At 41.5% G+C, this 19,823-nt stretch overlaps 1 protein-coding gene across 5 annotated transcripts in view; it reads left to right on the top strand.

The window, feature by feature from the left end:
* sytl4 (synaptotagmin-like 4) overlaps window positions 1–19,823 on the top strand; it is an 81,974-nt gene that overhangs the window by 5,006 nt on the left and 57,145 nt on the right. For 2 of the 5 annotated variants that reach the window (XM_072270566.1, XM_072270562.1), the window contains exon 2: window positions 2,514–2,669. The exons of 1 other annotated variant lie outside the window; for it this stretch is intronic. The gene's annotated coding sequence lies outside the window, so the exon portion shown is untranslated. Of the gene's footprint in view, window positions 1–2,513; window positions 2,670–7,534; window positions 7,675–19,823 lie in introns of all 5 variants that reach the window. 2 more of the 5 variants (XM_072270564.1, XM_072270563.1) reach the window with 2 other exon arrangements.

Raw genomic sequence — 19,823 nt, 5'->3', positions numbered from 1 at the left:
ATCCATACAGCTTGGCACCAGTGTCGTCGCAGAGCAATGTGTGGTTAAGTGCCTTGCTCAAGGGTACAACACGCTGCCTCAGGCGAGCTCGAACTAGCGACCTTCAAATCACTAGACGAACGCCTTAACCACTTGGCCATGCGCCAACACGCACCAATAATATAATGGAAGTGTAATGTGCACAGGGTAACAAAAGCAGCACAGCAGCATCAGGAGAGAATACCTGAATCAGCTGTTGAACAACAACAAACAACGGGCTTTCAGACTCCACTTACAATGCTGTGTTTTGACTAAAAGGTTACAGTACACTGTATTTGAATTTTTTTAGGGTTTTATGTAAGATATAAAAGAATCAGCATTGTAGACTGTTCTGTTGTAAGATTTTCATCAGTGACGATCTTTGCAAATTCATCAATGACTATCTCTGCTGCTTCGTGATCAGCAGCCACCTTACCTTAAAAAAATTTAAATCTTTAAAAATTTAATGCCATGCCTTTTATTAAATTTCTGCAACCAGCCTGCTGAATATTCATGGTTACCTTCGATTTCCAGTTTGTCGTGATAGATCTTCGCTTGTTTCATGATCAGCATTCCATTAAGTGGCATATGTTCACTCTGATGCTGATGAATCCACTTTTTCAATACACGATCGAGATCTTCATTTTTTGCTTTATGCAGCATTTTTAAATTTTTCATTAACTTCTGTTTATTACATATGGAGGTCACTCCTCAGCACTGTGTCTAGTCTGCAGAGACTTGCACGTCGCCTGGGAACCATCCCAGTGCCTTGGGGAATTTTCCATTTGTGACGTCATGTCAGTGCTCAAAAAATTGTGGGGGTTTTCAGATTTTAGAGTTTTGGATACAGGGTACTCAACCTGTAATGAGAAAGGATCTTGGGTCAGAAAATCAGGAAGTAGAATAAGACTTGCCAGAGATTAAGAAAAGCAAGCAGTAGTAAACATTAGTGGGTGTAGTCTCTTAGGCAGTTTCACTTAGGTTATGGATGACTTGCGTGGAAGATAATTGTGCATGAATTCTTTTACTGTGGGGCGTTCCATTGTACACCAGCAACCATACAAGCTTGACAAAATGAGCTACTGATCCCGTAGCAAGGAGGTCCAAGCTGACTTGGAGAGCGGACTTTGCTGCAAAGACTTGTTAACCCTTATGCATGTGCACTAGTTCATGCAGTTTAACCAGTGAAAAATCTGCATTGTGATTTACACACACTTTGTGTCCCATCCTGACCGACGTATTCATGGGCCTCTGTCTCCTATGGTGCCTCTTAACTCAAGGAAACACAGTCTCCCATGTTGTCTCTAAGCTCTGAGATTTTTATCTCCTGTGCAAACACAGAACATAAGTTGCTATTCCCACACAGTCCTCAAACACCCAACACAGTCCTTGATCCTGTTCCTGTACTATTGGGTCTCTGCTTCCTATAGTTTTCTCATAGTGTTCCTAAATCTATCAAAGCTAAGGGGTGCATCCAGTCCTAGAGCTGAGTGCATTTCAGAGAGAGGGCTGCATTTTGTTCAGTACACTGGCAGAGTAGGAGGTAACTCTACAGGTGTTTGCTCAGGGCCCCTACCACCAGCTGCTGAAAAGTCCCCCAAATGTGAAATGATGATGGTTCCTGATGAAGGGAATGCAGTAAATAAAGGGCTGTTAGTAGAGACAGGGAGAATCAAGTTGTGGATAAGTAGACAGAATTGTTTTTCCATCAAAATCATTTGAACCAACCAGGGAACAGGCAATTTTAGATCAGGTCATCTAATGAGGCAGAATTAATTATTGATCTCTGTTTTTAAAAGAAAATCTTGAGGGAAGAATGATCATAGTGTGAGAGAATTTCGCACTTGGCTTGAGAGTGATGAGCTTAAGTCCACCACAGTGGTGCCGCAGGTTCTGCTACTGCCTTACAGCTGATCTCTGTCTCTGTGGAGCTCACAAGTTGTCCCTTTGTGTAAGTTTTTCCTGGGGGCTGTGGTTTCCTTCCACATCCCACGGATGTGTTGGTTGGTTGGGGGAAAGAGGAATTTGTTGTGTGCTGTAAAGTTTCACTCATGTGGGTTGGTGGCAGAAGGAGGAGATAGCATGGATGTAGAGCATAACTCATCTAAATTAGAATGAAGTGTCAATGAAAATGTAAGGGGTGGGACAGGCTGTCTGAGATCTTTACGTAATGTAAAGAGACTGGTAAGGTAGAACAGGTTATACCTCATTGATTCAACTTCTTGTAGCTTTTACTGAAAAGGCAGCACTAAGTTGGGCAAGACCATGATTCCGGTACTGTTTATAACTTCTGTTCTTTGGCCGTCGATTTGTTCATTTTCCTGTTTAGATGACCATGATCCCATTTTAATCATTCAGCACCTTTTTTATAGTCTCATAAAAGGTTAATGTCAGATTCAAGCAATTAAAAAAACAAAGCTGTTTTCTAACCTTTTCTCTGGTATGTCCTTGCTTTCGATACCCCAAGTTTAACTCTTCCTCTTCTACTCCACAAGGACAAGCAACTCTTGAGAAGCGATTTCCTGTCTTCCTGCTCATTGCTGAAACAACCTACATAAGAACTAAATTTATCCGATTGATGTAATGTGACAAAGTGGCGTCTGGGAAGTGGAATGCTCGTCAGAATCTGCCTCAGGTTTAGTATCATTGATGTATGTCATGAAATTTGTTGTTTTGCCGCAGCAATACTTTGTTTTTTAACAATACATAAATTGCTGGAAGTTACCATAAGACTATAAAAATCAATCATGCGAACAGAGAGCATAATAATGAGGGAGTGTGCATAGGTTCAGGGACCATTGGCGGAAGGGACAGAGCTGTTCTGAAAATGTAGAGCGTGGGTCTTCAGGCCCCTGTAGCTCCTCCATGATGGTAGTGGTGAGAAAAGGGCATGTCCTGGATGATGAATGTCCTTCTTGAGACATCACCTTTTGAAGATATCCTTCATGATGGGAGGTCAGGGAATCTCATGGCTTCCCTGATGGCTGCATCTGTGGGAAGTACATCGCTTGTAGGTCCTGACGGATCAGGTCGGGGAGCTGGAGGCTGAGATTAGGTTAGATTATGAGGACACTCAGTCCTCGTTTGTTGTCATTTAGAAATGCATGCATTAAGAAATGATACAATGTTCCTCCAGTATGATATCACAGAAACACAAGACAGACCAAGACTAAAACTGACAAAAACCACATAATTATAACATATAGTTACAACAGTGCAAAGCAATACCATAATTTGATGAAGAGCAGACCATGGGCACAGTAAAAAAAAGTCTCAAAGTCTCTCGAAAGTCTCATCATCTCACGCAGACGGTAGAAGGAAGAAAAACTCCCTGCCGTGAACCTCCAGTGCCACAAACTTGATGCAGCACCCTGGAAGCACCCGACCACAGCCAACTCTGAGTCCATCCGAAAACTTCAAGCATCCGACCAGCCCTCCGACACCGAGCACCATCTCTGCCGAGCGCTTCGACCCCAGCCACGGCCACCAAGCAACAGGCAAAGCCGAGGATTCGGGGCCTTCTCCTCCGGAGATTCTGGATCGCACAGTAGCAGCGGCAGCAAAACAGGCATTTCAGAAGTTTCACCAGATGTTCCTCCGTGCTTCTCACGTCTGTCTCCATCAAATCAGGATTGTGCACGGCCTCCTACTTGACAGATGACAGATATTCATTCCGGAGTGGCCACTGCACGCTGCCATCTTCTCTTCATGAGGATATAGTAGATGAGAGTTTTTAGTGAGGCGGTTACACCTCAGATGCAAGCTGCAGGGAAAGTAAGGGGAGTAAGCAGACAATGCGGGATTGCTCTCTAGCCATTCACCTTAGTAGCAGGTATGCATACCTCTTTGGATACTCTTGCAGGGGAATACCCCTTCAAAAGCCAGCAGCAATAGCTTGGTTAGTGGCACCGTGCCTGGTTCTCAATAGCAAGGGTCACAGATAGATGTTTCTGTGGCTATAATCGAGTCTCCAGAATGGCTTATTGCCTCCCAGGGTCAAGGATGCCTTTCAGTGGGTAAAGGACATTCTGAGAAAGGAGTATCAACATCTAGAGGTACCAGTGATACAGTCAAGGGCAGCCTTGAGACCCTGCAAGGGGATTTCAGGGAGCGAGGTAGAAAGTTAGAAAATAGGACTTCCAAGGTTGTAATCTTGGGATTACTACTCTTGCCATGTGTTAGTGAGGTGAGAAATAAATACATACGGCAGTTCGATGCATGGCCAAGGAGCCGGTGCAGAAGGGAGGGTTTCAGATTTATGAATCATCAGGCTCTTTCCCAAAGCAGTTAGGAGTGACACTACAGAAAAAGATTCTTAACTTCGTCACAAAAAAGGAATAGTTAATTTGAGTTTTGAGTTTATTTTGCTTACATCAAGTATGTCATATATGCAACATGAACATTATATTGCCAGCAGAAATATTTTGTCTGGCAACGTGGTAAGTCATGACAAATTAGTTTGTATGTGTTCATAGTGTTGATTTTATGTGATGGATACACACAATGTACTGAAGCTCCTTCCTCCCTCAAAGCATATTTGTTGATAGATTGACAACAGCCTGTTGGCTGTTTAAGGACATATTTAACTCACTGCACAGGAAATATAAAGGGTCTTGGCGTCAAAGGAAGGAAAGACAGCAGTTATAAATCTGATAATTCATATTTTAAATCCTGTGAGTCTTGTTATGTATTTTTATCATCATTGTTGATACCTTTGGGTTGTTTTGATTTTAGTTGACAAGTTTGAGGGAACGCTAAAGCACATCAACCCCTTGAATAATATGAAAAGAGGTATAGCTTTGTCACAGTCTCCGAATAAAGAGAAGGCTTCTTGGAACTGGCTGATGAGAAATCTATTTCATTCAAAGGGGTGAAAATCTTTGGAATTCTCCACCTCAGATGGTTGTGGAAGTTCACTTGTTGTTCTATCAAAACAGAGATCGATGGATTTCTGTGTATTGAGTGGATCAGGGAGTTTGTACTAGTGCAGGAAAATAAAACCCCCTAAAACCCTCACTAATTTTCATAGATGCACCGTAGAAAGCATTCTTCTAGGGTGCATCACAACTTGGTATGGAAGTTGTCCTGTCCAAGACCGGAAGAAGCTGCAGAAGATCGTGAACACGGCGCAGCACATCACACAAATCAATCTTCCATCCTTGGACTCATTTTACACCGCACGCTGTCGGAGCAGTGCTGCCAGGATAATCAAGGACACAACTCACCCAGCCAACAAACTTTTTGTCCCTCTTCCCTCTGGGAGAAGGCTCAGGAGCTTGAAGACTCGTACGGCCAGATTTGGGAACAGCTTCTTTCCAACTGTGATAAGACTGCTGAACGGATCCTGACCCAGATCAGGGACGTACCCTCCAAATATCTGGACCTGCCTCTGGGTTTTTTTTTTGCACTACCTTACTTTCCATTTTTCTATTTTCTATTTATGATTTATAATTTTCAAATATTAATATTTTCTGATTTTTACTATTTTAATATTTAATATTTGTAATCCAGGGAGTGGGAAGCGCAGAATCAAATATCGCTGTGATGATTGTACATTCTAGTATCAATTGTCTGGTGACAATAAAGTATAAAGTATAACACTCAGATGGCCTTAAAAGGCAGAGCAGGCACAAAGGATAGGATGCTTCTGTTCCTTTTTCTAGTAGTCTTGTGTTTAATTGCTCTTTGGCAAATATATTGCCTCTTACAGTACTAAATTTAGTCGGTGCTGAGATGACTGAATTATACTGGGCAGATTTGCATGTGTTTTCATTGTTGCTGGAGTTACTGTATTTAGTCTGTCTTCAGTCTTGACAGCCACTTGTCCTGCGGATGTGCAATGAGGTTAAATTTGGACTTGCCCTCAAATGTGTCACATAATAAACTAACTGCATGACTTCTCACAGTGAACAAACTAACTACTATTTTCTGCCCAAGCTTATACATGAAAAATTGACCATATCAGAGAATTCAAATTGTCTGTAGAACCAGATAGAATAGAATGGGAAAAAATCAGAATTTTTATTTAATTCTAGTCATTCTTTATTTTGGCTGAGCCAGTCTCAATTTGGGATTGCATAGGATGTTATTTTGGATTAAGGCACTTAACAGTAGTGGTCTGTTCCAGTGTTCATTAGAAGCAAGTAATTTGTAAAGATCAAGGAATGTTTCATTCCTAAAGCCAGCAAACAACATAGTTTGAAAATAAGTTTCTTATTTTAGTGGCCTAATTAGGCCAAGTGAAAGCATGGCAGATCTTCTTAGGTTAAAGTCTCACTTTGATCCCATTGTTCAGATTTTCGCAGTGTATAACCAGTTGATTGTAGAGATAATCAATACTACTAACCTCCATCTTCAGATGAAAAGGTCATCGAGTGAAACCGCATCATTTTGCAAAGGAATTTGTGTTCAAGGATATACCTGGTGAGATTTCAGTTAAGTAACTGGATTGCAATTATTCTGCAGAAAAACTTGGGATCCATCATCTGTTGCAGACTGATCCTACATCAACTGGATTTTGTCTCTATCTTTTTCTTTCTCTCTATCTTAACACCCCCTCCCACATCATATAAAATCTATGATGCTTAGTTATATAACTTATCTATTTTATATGTAGATATTTAACATGTTGCACTGAAATATACAGAACAGTAATTGTGGGATCGCAGATTATGTTATTGCATTAAAGGAGCCCCATAAATGCCTGTTACAGTCATTATTGTAATTTGACTTCCTGGTAGAACAGGCAGTGCTGGATTATTTGGACTAATATTTTAATTCTCAAGTAATCATTCATTACCTTTCAATTGACCTTGTATCTATAGATTTCTGTGTAGGTAAGTTTTTTTTCATTATCTCAATTCATGTTAAGGCTTTGATTATAAATTTCCCTAAAAGATGGAAGCAGCCTTCCTGATCTAGTCTGTCAATTCCATTAAGTGCCTCCATTGCGTCACGTGTTACCATCTCATCTCATCTCTGCAACTAATATTAGCCTTGTTTATCTATCTGTCTATCACTACAGGACAAACCAATAAGCTGTACCACCCAGCCACCCACCTATTTAACACCAGCCTAATCACAGGACAAGTGGTCAAGCATGTGGCTATGTGGTTGTGTTCGTCTAGTGATCTAAAGGTTGCTAGTTCAAGCCTTGGCTGAGGCAGCATGTTGTATCCTTGAGCAAGGCACTTAACCACACATTGCTCTGTGACGACACTGGTGTCATGCTGTATGGGTCCTAATGCCCTTCCCTTGGACAACATCGGTGGTCTGGAGAGGGGAGACTTGCAGCATGGGCAACTGCCAGTTTTCCATTCAACCTTGCCCATAGCACCCAAATTTCTCAAATTTCATAATGTCTAGCCCACATCGACCCCGATCATTCCTTCATCAACTTGCATCATGATTTTTTTTTGTTGATTACCACAATCCACCTATATAATGCCATGTCCATATTTTTGCGTAATAGTTCAGAATGACTAGCAATTTAGTGTCTTTGATCTTCTCCTAATAGAGCCTCTGATGATGGATCGTAGCAAATTTCCCACCAGCTACTTGTCATTTCTCACTGGCTAGTTCTCACTAGCCACAGACGAGGTCCCAGAGGATTGGCGAATAGCTAATGTTGTCCCATTGTTCAAGAAGGGAATGAAGGTAATCCTAGAGACTGTGGACTGGTGTCTTCTTCAGTGGTAGGGAAATTCCCAAAGATAACTTGAAGGATAATTTTGTGTATTTGTGTGTGTGTGTGTGTGTGTGTGTGTGTGTATGTGTGTGTATATATATATATATATATATAGATGAAGCATTCTTGTTTGTGTAGACAATTCATTATGGGTTATATGTATAAATACATGAATTGCACACATCATCACGCTACATAATGTGTGCGCGCTTCGCTTAAAGTAAAATATGAAGTTGCACCCTTATGTTGGGACTCTCATGTCCTTCTTTGAATTAGTTTAACGTTTTGAAGTTACAAAATATAACAGGTAAGGTTTATGAACATCTGACAAACCATGGCCTGGTTAGGAACAATCACCATGGCTTTGTCCAGCACAGGTCAACTGTTACTAAATTGACTGAGTTTTTTTTTTGAGAAGGTGACAGAAGTCTTGTTGAAGGTGGAGCTGTGTCTGTTCTCTACGTAGATTTTACTAAGGCGTTTACCAAGATTCCTTTTGGGAGGCTCATCCAGAAAATTAAGATGCGTGGGATCCACAGTGAATTTGCAGTTTGGTTTCAGAACTGGCTTGCCCATAGGTGACAGAGGGTAGTTATCGATGGGGGCTTATTCTGGCTGGAGGTCTGCAATTTTGGGGTGTTCCACAGGGATGTGAACTGGGGTCTCTGCTGGTTGTTACATATATAAATGATGTGGATGAAAACGTACAAGGGTAGATTAGTAAGTTTGCAGATGATACAAAATTGGTGGTGTTGTGGGTAACATGGAAGACAAGAGAAGTATACCATGGGATATAGAACAGTTGGAGACATGAGCAAAGAAATAGCAGATGGAACTCAACCCAGCCAAGTGTGAAGTGTTGCACTTTGGGAAGTCAGATGTAAAGAGGCAGTACACTGTTAATGCCAAGATCCTTTACAGTGTTGATATGCAAAGAGATTGTCGGGTCCAAGTCCATAGCTCCCTGAAAGTAGCTACACAGGTTGGTAGAGTTCAGGAGCTGTGAAGTTGTGTTACAGTTGTGTAAAACTAGTTAGGCTGCAACTGGAGTTCTGTGTTCAGTCCTGGCTATAGGAAGGATGTGGATGGAGGGTTTGGAGAGGGTGTAGAAGAGGCTTACTAGGATGCTGCCTGGATTAGAGAGCATTTGCTATAAGGAAAGGATGGACAAACTGGTTCATTAATTTTTCTTTATTTGGAGATATAGCATGGACCAGGCCCTACCAGCCCAATGAGCAACCCCCCTACTTAACCCTAGCCCAATCACAGGACAGTTTATATTGCCTAATTAGCCTAATAACCGGTACTTCATTGGACTCTGGGAGGAAACCAGAGCACCTGGAGGAAACCCACACAGTCACAGGGAGGACGTACAAAGCCTTGTCTAATACCAGAGGGCAGGTATTTAAGGTGAGAGGGAGCAAGTTCAAAGTGCAGGGAAAGTTTTTTTTTATGTAGAGGTGCTGGGTGTCTCAAATTTGCTGCCAACAGTGGTGGTGGAGACAAAAATGACAGGTGTTCAAGAGGCTCTTAGGCACATGAATGTTCAGGAAAGTGAGGGTAGGAACATTGTGTAGGCAGAAGAGATTAATTTAGTTGGACATTTGATTACTAATTTAATTATTTTGGCACAATGTTATGGACTGAAGGGCCTGTTCTGTGCTGTACTGATCTATGTTCTCCGATATTCAAGGTAACTGAAGGCCTTGTCAGATTGGATGCTGACCAAAGTACCTATTTGAAAAAAAATCACAGTACAGGTACACTATAGATACTGGTTCTGTCCCTTGGATGTCTTAGGGAATTGTACTGTAAATACAAAGCTCAGTGAATAGTATAATTAAATTTCCAAAAGATCAGTGGCAAGATTTCATAAGAGACTCAATTATTTATGGGACCTGAATTTCTACAGGGATCTGCCTATTACAGGTTAAACTTAAGCAGAAAGTCTAGAAAAGCAGCTGCTGCCTGTGCTGTGACAATTCTTTCAGTTTCAGCAGCCTATGCATCAAGATAATGACAAAAATCACGTAAAACCTCATAAAATGCATTATTACAGATGCTAGTAATGGATTTTAAGAAAGAGTCTCTTTGAGTCTTGTTTTACCACCTTGTTAAATCATGATTAGTTTGTACTTCAATTCCATCTCCACATCTTTAAAATCCATCTTTTACAGTCTGAGATCCGTATAGTGAGTTGGAAATAATTTAATATGTAAAGAAGTAGTACCTGGAATGTAACACAAGTGTTAAATTTACAATAATGAGGCAAAGCAAAGCAAAGCAATAAAATAAGTAAGCGAGAGGGTTAAAGAAACTTTGATGATCGATCAGATTTGCATACAAAATGTCCAAACACTGTGGAGCTCTGGAGAACAAGATAACTCAAATGCTGAACTATTTGGCCAAAACAGATGAGAACTTGTCAAAGGAAATTCTGCTTGAGCTGTACAATATGCTACTCAGGCAACTTTGTTCCGAACAAACATTCCTTGGTTGGAATCCAAAATGGATTATTAGGTGAATATATAAACAAAGGAACATAAGAAATAGCAACGTGAGAAGAATACTTTGGCCGCTCTGCCATTCATTCAATATTGTGCCTTAACTTAAGCTCTGTTTTCCTGTACAACTTCCATATCACTTGATTCCTTGAATATATAAATACATCCATCTGTTTCCAAAAATGATTTATTATAAAACTGAAGAAATTTCTCCTCTTCTAAGTTCCAAGAGGCCTGCCCTTATTCAGATACTGTGACCTATGAGGTGGCACTTTCTGTAGGAAGTTGATGAATTTCCTTCCATTAGTACAGAAGAAGGGTGGAAGTCTTTCTGCCAGTGTTTTCTCTCAATGCTTGATCTGGGCTATGGTCCAAACATAACAAATACATTCCTAATCATTGAGACACAAAGGACATCTTTAAACCCGGAAGCATTCCCAAGACAGCAACCCAGGGCACTGGAATTTGAAAACCTTAAATTTCTAGTCTTTTGGTTCTCTAAATGAAATGGAACAAGGAGACATGCTAAGAAATTATAGGTGCGAAAAAGGCAGATGTCTTGTAATAAATTAAACAATTGGGCCCAATATATTGATGCTATTACAAAGAAGCTTTTATTTCCTTAGGTGCTTGAGGAGATTTGGTATGTCACCAAAAACTCCAGTAAATTGCTCCCGATGTACTATGGAGAGCATTTTAACTGGTGGCGTTGCAGTCTGATATGGACGGGCTACTGCATAGGATCAGAAAAGAGATGCAGAAAGTTGTAAGCTCAGCCAGCTTCATCATGGGCACTACCTTCTCAAGCTTCGAGGACATCTTCAGAAGGAGATGCCTCAAAAAGGCAGCACCCATCGTTAAGGACCCCATCACACAGGACATGCCCTCTTCTCATTGCTGCCATCAAGGAGGAGGTACAGAAGCCTGAAAATGCACTCAAGGTTTCAGGAACAGCTTCTTTCCCACTCTCATCAGATTTCTGAATGGACAATGAACCCATGTATATGACCTCACTAATTTATTTCATTTCTTTGCTCTCTTTTTGTATTATTTATTTCGTTTCATTTACACAGGAAACATCGGCAGGGGATGGGAACTGGAGTGATAGGGCTGAGGATAGTGATGATGGTTTACAAGCAGAGGTAGTGTATGGAGAGACTGCCAGGAAGGACAGGTAGGTGCTGGGGCAAAATTTCAGTCAGTGGGATGGGTTGCAGGTGTAAAAGGGGGACAAAATTCAAAAGGGTAACAAATACAGGATTTATATATTTGAAAGCACACAGTATACAAAGTATGGTGGATGATCTTGCAGCACAATTAGAGATAGGCAAGTATGACATCGTAGGTATCACAGAGTCATGGCTGAAAGGTGACTGTAGTTGGGAGCTTAACATCCAAGCATATACAATCATCGAAAGGACAGGCAGATAGGCAAAGGAGGAGGAGTGGCTCTGCCAGTTGTGACGAGAATACACATAGATTAAGATGTTAGCTGTCCTGTGCTGGCATCAGTGGGATCAGCAGTTGGTCTGCCATCTGTCTTCAGGAGAAAGAGAGATAAGGAAAACAATGGAGCAGCATTTGGAGATGTTAATGAAGGGACGGGAGAGAGTAACAGAAGGAGAGCTGTCAAGATCGGCTCCCCCTTTGAACCCTGAACTGTTTGAAGTGATGGACAGGCGATACCCCAGCAGGGGGATAAAAAGGGACAGGTTCACTAAGGCAAGACACACACGACACCCCGAGGTAACGAGACCCTGGAAGTGGTGCGTCTCCCACAAGTCGGTGGGAAGTTTTGGACGGCTGGTCGCGGGATCAAGCCAGAGACGCACAGGGTGGAAAGGCACAATCGGCGGGAACCTGGTGTGTGTCCACCCTTGCCTGGGTGCCAGGTTCACTGCAGAGAAACAATCGTATCTGGAAACGGAGGGGTCACGGTCGGTGACCTCAGATGACATCACAAAGGGCTCACCCGAAAGCTGACTGCGAAGGTCTGTGTGGAAGCCGTTTGAATATTCATTCGTTTTGCTCTCTCTCTCCTTCCCCCCATTGTCCATCTCCCACGGCAGCGATTACTGCGAACTGAACTGAACTAAATTGAACTGAACTTTGCATCACTTTGAAACTGGTCATTTACCCCTAGACAACGATAGAGCTTGATTGATCCTGTTATCTTAATTCTGTGCACATGTGTGTTTATCATTGCTGAACTGTTGCATTTATTATCCTTTTGATTAGAGTACTGTGTTGCTTGTTTCTTTAATAAAACTTTCTTAGTTCTAGTAATCCAGACTCCAACTGAGTGATCCATTTCTGCTGGTTTGGCAACCCAGTTACAGGGTATGTAACACAGTTAAAACTAAATAAATTAGATCTTTAGAAAGAAGTGACGTAGGATCGGAAGATGTAGAATTCTTGTGGCTAGAGTTAAGAAACTGCAAGGGTAGGAAGACCCTGATGGTAGTTATTTACAGGCTTCCGAACAGTAGCCAGGATATGTCTACAAATTACAGCGGGTGATAGAAAAAGCATGTCAAAAAGGCAATGTTACATTATTCATGGGGGATTTCAATACACAGATAGATTGGGAAAATCTATTTGATTCTGGATCCAAAAGAGAGAATTTGTGGACTGCCTCCAAGATGGCTTCTTAGAATAGCTTGTGGTTGAGCCTACTAAGGGGTCAGCAATTCTGGATTGGGTGTAATGAACCAGATTTGATTCGGGAGCTTAAGGTAAAGGAATAATTAGGAAACAGTGATCATAATATGACAGAATTTACCCTGCAATTTGAGACGAAGAAGCTGAAGTCAGATATATCAGTATTACAGTGAAGGAAAGGGAATTACATAAACATGTGAGAGGAGCTGGCCAGAGTTGATTGGAAGGGGGCATTAGCAGGGATGACGGCAGAGCAGCATGGCTGTGGTTTCTGGGAACAATTCGGAGTGCAAGATAGATACATCCCAAAGAAGAGTAAGTATCCTAAAGGTCGGATGACACAACCGTGGCTGACAAGGGAAGTCAAAGCCAACATAAAAACAAAAGAGAGGGCATATAATAGACCAATAATTAGTGGGAAGTTGGAGGATTGGGTAAATTTTAAAAACCAACAGAAGGCAACTAAAAAGTGTAAAGGGGAAAAGATGAAATATGAAGGTAAACTAACCAATAATATCAAAAATGAAATCAAAAGTTTTTTCAGATATATAAAAAGAGAGATGAGAGTAGATATTGACTGCTGGAAATGACGCTGGAGAGATGGTAACTGGGAACAAGGAAATGGCGGATGAACTGAGTAAGTATTTGGCATCAGTCTTCACTGTGGAAGACACTAGTAGTATGCCGGAAGTTTGGGAGTGTCAAGGGGCAGAAGTGAGTACCATTGCTATTATTAGGGATATGGTGCTTGGGAAACTGAAAGGTCTGAAGATGGATAAGTCACCTGTACCAAATGGGTTCTGAAGGAGATAGCTCAAGAGATTGTGGAAGCATTAGTAATGATCTTTCAAGAATCAATAGATTCTGGTATGGTTCCTAAGGACTGGAGAATTGCAAAGTCACTTCACTCTTCAAGAAGGGAGGGAGGTAGAATGAAGGAAATTCTAAGCCAGTTAGCCTGAACTCAGTGGTTGGGAAGATGTCGGAGATGATTGTTAGGATGTGATTTCGGGGTACTTGGAGGCACATGATAACATAGGCCAAAGTCAGCATGATTTCCTTGAGGGAAAATGTTGCCTGATGGATCTGTTGGAATTCTTTGGAGAAATAACAAGTAGGATAGACAAAGGAGATTTGGTGGATGTTGTGTATTTGGAATTTCAGAAGGCTCTTGACAAGGTGCTGCACATAAGGATGCTAAGCAAGATAAGAGCCTTGGGTATTACAGGAACGATACTAGTATGGATAGAGCATTGAAATTCCTGGAATTTAGAAGAATGAGGGTGGGGGGGATTCTTATTGAAACTTGTCCAATGCTGAAAGACCTAATTAGAATGGATGTGAAGAGGATATTTCCTTCGGTACGGGAGTCTAAGACTAGAAGGCACGGCCTCAAAATAGAGGGACGTCCACTTAGACAGAGATAAGGAGGAATTTCTTTAGTCAGAGGGTGGTGAATCTGTAGAATTCGTTGCCACAGGCGGCTGTGAAGTCCAGGTCATTGGGTGTATTTAATGCGGAAGTTGTTAGGTTCTTGATTAGTCAGGGCATGAGAGGTTATGGGGAGAAGGCAGGATAGTGGGGTTCAGCCATGATGAAATGATAGAGCAGACTCGATAGACCAAATGGCCTAATTCTACTCCAATGTCTTATGGTTATGGTTGATTTTTCTCTCTGCATGCATGTTTCTATAGCTTGTCTATACCTTATTATATTTCAATATCATTTATTTTGTTCTGTTGTGAATTATTTCCTTTACTTCTTTCTGTGGTTATGCAAGAGTATCTGTAATTTTCATAATAGTAGCAAAAGATATCCATGGGATCATGTCTAATGAAGCGAAACACTACTTTTCCAATTAAACAAAAAATAGCTACAATTTAATAAATGAATGTCTTCAATCACATAATGGATATTGTCATTACCCCCAGTTTTTTAGTAACATGCAAAAGTGAAATTTATCTATTTTGGGAAACTTGTGTTATTCAATCCTCCATTACATCCATAATGCTGCAGTTTGGATATCGGAGTTTCCTTCTGTCACCGGCCAAAGAAAAAAGCTAAGCTAGCTTTGATTGATGGCATAGGTATGACACAGACAAGAAAGCATTGATTGTTGCCAGAATGCTGGTGTGAAGTTGAAAGCATTGGCTCTGTGACAATAAGTGAAGAAATTTCTTCAAACGGGAAAGAAATAGAGCAAATCCAGGAAATCTGTGGTGAGGAGCTGCTGCTACCTGGCCTGATTATGTGCAGTGTTTTTTTTAGTGTAAGTAATTTCCTGTCCTCTGGTAACATTTTATTCTTGCAATCTTGTTTTTAACTAATACTAGGCATCCGTTAGTCTCATGAGACCATGGATTTGCGCCTTTGAAGGTTTCCAGGCCTGGGCAAGGTTGTATGGAAGACCAGCAGTTGCCCATGCTGCAAGTCTTCCCTCTCCACAGCACCGATGTTGTCCAAGGGAAGGGCACTAGGACCCATACAGCTTGGCACCGGTGTCGCCGCAGAGCAATGTGTGGTTAAGTGCCTTGCTCAAGGACACAACACGCTGCCTCAGCTGAGGCTGGAACTAGCGACCTTCAGATCACTAGACCATCGCCTTAACCACTTGGCCATGCGCCAATAGTTTTTAACTATTCCACACAGATCCCGTCCATTCTTAATTCAGGTTGAGCAGTAAAACTGCTGACCCCTTGAGACCTGACACGTGATCTTGTTTTGAGGATCATATAGGGAATTTGAGCATTAGTACCAAGACCAGCAATCATTGTCTGATCCTAACTGCCTTTGAGATGATGGTGGTGAGCCTCCTTCTTGAACCATTGCAGCCTTTTTGGTGAAGGTTCCCCTAGCAATAATGAGGGAATGTCAGTATAGTTCCAAATCAAGCTGATGTGTTGGTTGGAGAATAACGTGCAGGTGGTAGTATTTATATTTGCTCATGGCCCTTGTTCCTGAGATTAAGGTCATGGGATTGGTGAATACACTCAGAGTAGTCTGGATAGTACATTTTGTAGATGGTACCAGTGTGGCAACTCTGAGCCAGTGGTATGGAGATTGAATGTTTTGGGTGAGTAACCATTAAGCTGGTTAATTTGACCTGAATGGAATTGAGCTTCTTGAGAACTGTTGGAGCTGCATTTACCTGAGAAAGTGGAAGTTGTTATTTGCACTTCTGAGGTACCTCACAGATGGTACAGAGAATTTGACAAAGGACACCCAGTCTCTGACCTGTGCTGATGATCTCAGTATCATGCAGAAATTCACTTCAGTTCCTGGCCAGTGCAGATCTCTAGGATGTTTATAATTTGGATCTTGGTGATCTGTAGTTTCATTGGATGTTAAGAGTTACTGATTCGAATCTTGCTTGTTATCTGGCATTTTTATGGCACAGGTGTTACTTGCTACTTACCTGAATGTTGTCTGTTTTCCAAATATAAGCATGGACTGTTTCATTTGCTTACGTTACAAACTGAATTAAAATTGTGCAATCATTAGCAATCACCTACACCACTACCCCCTTGTCCAGCGTCCTATGGTGGAAGGAAGGTAATTAATAAAGCTGCTGAAGATGGTTCTCCTCCAGTGATGTCCTGTGGCAAAGATGGTTGACCTCCAACAACTATGCCCATCTTTCTTTGAGGTCTGCTTCATGTACTGGAGCGTTTTTACTTGGATGCTTATTGACTTCAATATTTCCAGGATTCCTTATTGCTACACTAATTCAGTGCAATCCTTGTCATTTGTATCTAACCTCTGGAAAGTAGCTCTCAGTCCATATTTCGACCAAGGAGTACTGTCAGACCCTACTTGGAGTACTGTGTTCAGTTCTGGTCACCTCGCTACAAGAAGGATGTGGATACTATAGAGAGAGTGCAGAGGAGATTTACAAGGATGTTGCTTGGATTAGAGGGCGTATCTTATGAGAATAGATTGAGTGAACTTGGCCTTTTCTCTTTGGAGCGACGGAGGATGTGAGGTGACCTGACAGAGGTGTATAAGATGATGAGGGGCATTGATCGTGTGGATAGCCAGAGGCTTTTTCCCAGAGCTGAAGTGGCTAGCACAAGGGGGCACAGTTTTAAGGTGCTTGGAAATAGGTACCGAGGGGTTGTCAGGGGTACGTTTTTCACACAGAGAGTGGTGGTTGCATGGAATGAACTGCCAACAGCAGTGGTGGAAGCGGATACAATAGGGCCTTTTAAGAGCCTCTTAGGTACATGGAGCTTAGAAAAATAGAAGCCTATGTGCTAGGGAAATTCTGGGCAGTCTCTGGAATAAGTTACATGGTTGGCACAATGTTGTGGGCTGAAGGGCCCATAATGTGCTGTAAATTTCTATGTTCTGTGTTCAAGGCTTTGATATGTCCTAGAGCTGAGTGTTCCTGGCAAATCACAAACTGGACATCAGTGAGTAGGCATCATTGAATGAGTGTCATTTCGTGGCATTGCTGACACCTTCTGTTACTTTGCTAATTATTGACAGTTGACTGATTTGAGTAATAAATAACTGGATTGTTTTCTGGTTAACAGTACAAGCTTGGGCAATCTTCCTCTTTGGCAGGTAAATTTCAGGCACCTACAATATAGTTCTAAAATACAGGTCTACAATTCTTCAGATGTTTGTTCCCTTAGCCTCTGATGTGTTAGCTGTTGTTAGCTGTTTTTTTATATAATAAGTAGAGGAAATTAAATTGGCAATTTAATTGGAATTAAATTGGATAGTATTTTGTAAAAAACAGTTTTAAATCAATCAGCATTTGTTCGAAGTGAAGATGATGCCGTTCTGAGTTGCAGTGAGATAGGGGATGGAGAGAATGAATAAAAAGATTAAGCTGAGTGTGGGATGGAGAGTTCAAGTGATAGAGAGCTAGAAGCTCAAAGTTACTGTTGTAGACTAAATGGAAGTTTTGCAAACTGATCACTCAATTAACTTCTCCAGTGTAGCAGAAACCATGAGGATTAAATGCCATTCACTAACTTGGAAGAAGAACAGTTGAATTGAAATCTGTCCAGACATTTATGGTCAGGTCTAAAATAAGGAGTGGTCACTGTGGGTTGATATGGACCTTCAGTTCCTGCAGGAAAATGAGATGGATTTGTATTTGGGAATGTGAATCTGGGAACTATAAGGACAGGTCAGAGGTTCAGTATCCTCTGGTGAGTGACTCACCTTCTCATCCCAAGCCTTTCCACCCTTTATTAAGCACATTAACTTGACTGAACTTGCAACTGTGACAAAACAGCCTGCTTGGCTGGCATCCCGTCCACCACCGTAAACATTCATTCCTTCCACCAGAAGTACACTGTGGTACAGTGATACCATCAACCAAAATTCATACTGTTCCTTGGTTGGCCTCCTCTGACAGCGTCTCTAAATGTACAAATTCTACTGCCAAGGACAAGGGCAACAGAGACATGGGAACACAACAGACTCCAAGTTGCGTACCGTGCTGACTTGAAAATGTATCATTGTTCCAGCATCCTTGTTCTAAATTCTTGATTCTGTGGAGCGAACTGATGGAACTGTTGAAGGAGGTGGCTCACTGCCAACAAGGATAGGCAATAAATGTTGATCTTGCAAGCAATCCTCAGAACCCAGTAAAAAAGAAAAATTACAGTGTCACAAGAATCAAGCTTTTTGCCAAAAGTTCCTGACTACATTTATTTAGAGATATAGCATCATTATAGGCCCTTCATTGTGTAGCTGTACAGCAGACAGATCTAAATCTCACCATTCTATGATGTTCAGAGAATCGATCCAGTTTTCAAATACACGGAATTGTACTTAACTCTACACTATCTCCGATTGCCTGTCTCTCGAACACTCAGATTAGTTGGACTGCTGAGGAATGGTGAGACAAGTCAAATGAAGCTGCAATCTTAGAAATAGAGTTGGTTTATTATTGTCACATGCACTGCAATCCAGTGAAAAGCCTGACTTGCACACTGATCATACAGATTGAATTGTCACACAGTGTGTTGAGGTAGAACAAGGCAAAAACAATAACAATGCAGGATAAAGTGGAACATTTGCAGAGAAAGAGCTGTGTGGGTAGGCAATAAAGTGTAACATCATAACAAGGTAGATTGTGAAGTCAGAAGTCCATCTTATTGATGAATTACTCAGTAGTCTTATGACAAAGGGGTAGAAGCTGTCCTTGAACGTGGTGGTACATGCTTTTGAGGTTTTTGTATCTTCTGCCCTACGGGAGAAGAGAGAATGTCTGGAGTGGGTGGGTAGGTTCTTGAAATACGCTGGCTGATTTACTGAGTCACTAAGGTACAGACAGTGTCCATGGAGGGGAGGCTGTTTTCTGTGATTTGCTGAGCAACTCTCTGCAGTTTCTGTTGGTCATGCGCATACTAAGCTGTGAAATTCCTATCTTCATCTATTGAAATCTCTCACACTTAATTTGCTCTCACTTCCTCCAAGTTACATTTTGTCCCTATATATAATTGAGGTGAATTGCATTATAAGATTCAGGTGCATTTATTATCAAAGAAAGTATAAATTTTACAACCTTGAGATTTGCTGGCTCAATGGTAGCCACAAAGCAAGAAACCTGAAAGAATCGAATTTAAAGAAAAAAAGAATAAAAATAAAAGACCAACACTCAATGCGCAAGAGAAAAAAACACAAATCATGCAAACAATTGAAGCTAACAACAGCATTCCGAACCAAAATCAAGTCCTCAGATCAGCCCGGAAGCCTCGCCTATCAGTTCATCACATTAGTGGGCACGCAACGCAGCAGCTGGGGTGAACTTCATAGCCTCAGGCCATGGACACAACCATCGTAGACAATGAGCGAAGTCGGCTCTCATCCCAACCGACACCCTGTCTTTTCAGTCTTTCTGGGCTGGCATTTAAATTGCAGCGCATTGTACCTCACACTCGGACCCAGGCACAGCTGCAGCAAAAGGCTCCGGGCCTAGAACATGTCGTCTA

The sequence above is a fragment of the Mobula birostris genome, chromosome 10 (assembly GCF_030028105.1).
Source record: "Mobula birostris isolate sMobBir1 chromosome 10, sMobBir1.hap1, whole genome shotgun sequence".
Lineage (NCBI taxonomy): Eukaryota > Metazoa > Chordata > Chondrichthyes > Myliobatiformes > Myliobatidae > Mobula > Mobula birostris.
Note: the sequence above shows the minus strand (reverse complement) of the source record. Positions and strands in the feature narration are given on the sequence as shown.